We start from the raw sequence: 2,458 nt of genomic DNA on the forward strand, positions 1-2,458 counted from the left end.
ATCTCCAGGACACCTACTGACCAACCAGCCATGGGACACCAGGACCTCAGCACCTCCACTGGGACCTCAGCACCCCCGGAACCCATGCTGGGCACCAGGACCTTGGCATCTCCAGGACACCTACTGACCAACMAGCCATGGGACACCAGGACCTCAGCACCTCCACGACCCCCACTGGGACCTCAGCACCCCGTGGACCCCCAGCAGGCCCCCAGCCCTGGACCCCCAGTATTCCCCCCACGCACCCAGCCCTGGGACACCAGCATCCTCCTCAGGACCCCCCTGGAATCCCCATCGTGCCCAGAGAGTGCTAAAAGAATGTCCTTTCCAAAGGCCGGAATATTTCACTTGCGTAATTCAAGCTAACGTTGATCAGGATGATCACCAAATTTTTAAATCTCACAGAGTTTCTCAGATTCACCGGCACCCAAAGCGCCCAGGACYCGTCTCAAGCTTCGGCGGCTCCAGTATGGTGCTTTCCAAGTCTTAGGATCTTGACGAATTTGAGGAGGACAAGAAGAAGAAAAATGGAAATAGAATAATATAACTTGCTAAAATAACATAATAAGAAAATTTTTAAAGTTTCTATAGCTGTTCTGCTTTTGAGCAGGTGGCCGCAGCAAAGCAAGCTGCCACGCGGGAGGCTCAACTTAAAATGACATTTGCGGGGTAAAAAAAAAAAAAAATAGAGATTTTTTTCCCCCCTCCAGACTTGGGCCCGTCAAGTTGAAGCCGACGGTGCGGACACCACCGCGGGGAGCSGGCGCGGGGGCGGCAGAGCGGTTACACCGGTGCCTTCGCCCCGGCTAAAAACTCCCCGCGGGAGGAGAAGGCAGTCGGCGTTAACGGGCAGGGGCGGAGGTGAAGCGCGCTCTGGACGTGCGCAGCGACCTCTTTACAAAGCTTTTCAGACGAGGGACTGTGCTCTGCAGGCCAGGCGGACGCGCAGGCGTGCGGCGCCCGTCACCACCCAGGTGCAATTAATTGGCCGCGATGAAAGATCAAATAATTAGGCGGTGGGAAACGAGTGTCGGGTGCCCGCGGGCGCTGCGGCGAGCGCGCGGGTGCTGTGGGTGCAGCAGCTTTTTCTAAAAASAAATACGGGACTTTCTTCCCACGTGTGCCCGGATAAATCAGGGGCAACTCCCCTCCGCGCCGGGGAGGGGGCGGCAAGCTGGGAGAGGAGATTCGAGGCACGGCGAGCGCGGGCGCTGCGGAGTGCTCGCGGCGCGGCTGCGCGTCCCGACGCCTCGGCCGGCCCCCGGCCTCGGCTCTTCCAACTCTCCGAGCGCTTTTGAGAGCTCTCAGGGCCCCGGGACCCGCAACGAAGTGACCTGCGCCCGCAGCGATCCCTGAAAGCGCATCAGACCGCTGGGCGCTCGCCGCTCGGGCGAGCGGCGCCCCGGAGCCGGGGCGAGAGGACGGATCGCCGCAGCAGCCGTCGCTGCTGCCCGGCGCGAAACAGGCCGGAGGAGCGGGAACGCACGCCCGGCTCGTACGGACCGGGCTGGGCCACGCTCACGCCGCCGGAGCACCTCTCATCCCACGCGAGATCGGCGCTGCGGGGGGCGAGGGAGGGGAAGGGGAGATCCCCGCTCCCAGCCACCCCGTTACGATCCCCCCCCGCCCCGAACGGCAGCCGCGAGGTCCGTCGGCTCCTGACGCTCAGCAGCACCGCGGCCGGCGCTCAGCCGCAGGACCTCCTGCGGCATCGCTCGCCGCAGAGGCAGAGCAAGAAAAAACACCCGGTACTGGCAGCATTATTCGTGACTGGGAGACCTTTATTCCTTGCCTGGAGACCAGAAGCAGAAACCCCAAGGAAGCGACGGCGTCAGCCCGGCCCAGGCGGGTAGGACAGCCGTTCCCGCGTCCAGCTGCCCCGTCTCGGCCGCGGGAGGCAGGTCCCYGCGCGCCGGACCTCAGGGCGAGCGGAGGCCCAGCCAGCCGCGGAGCGCACCGCTAGCACGGGCGGGGAACGTCTTCGTCTTCCTTCTCCAGGCTCTCGCGACGCCACGGAGCCGGGGCGCAGCAGCCCCTCGCCGACTGTGCCACCCGCGGCAGCAGGCAGCGAGAGCGCGAGCGACGGGCCAGASCAGCGCCGTGGGGGCAACAGGACCCCTTTTACTCGCCGGGGTCGCTCGGATCCGGAGGATACAGGAGGAAGGGGATCTCGCCCAGAGAGGAGATCTGGCTTCTTGAGACCCAGCCTGAGAGCATCACACTAGCAACGATGCAACCTGATGTTGTTGCAGCTGCCAAGGCTGGAGCAAGCCCAGGAGGGCTTCACCTCCGGCGTCAGCAAGGCACAAGCCTCTAACACGTCTCTCTGCCACAGCACTGCATTTCCCAGGAACACTCAGAGAAAGGAGCACTTCTGTTCAAACTCCCTAGCTTGCTTCCTGTCTGAACAACTGTTTTGATTAGCCGTAGCTCTCAGTCTAGCCATACAAAAGCAAGG

The sequence above is a fragment of the Rhea americana genome, unplaced genomic scaffold (genome assembly GCF_003343005.1).
Source record: "Rhea americana isolate MKP2758 unplaced genomic scaffold, rheAme1 scaffold_543, whole genome shotgun sequence".
In the NCBI taxonomy this organism is placed as follows: domain Eukaryota; kingdom Metazoa; phylum Chordata; class Aves; order Rheiformes; family Rheidae; genus Rhea; species Rhea americana.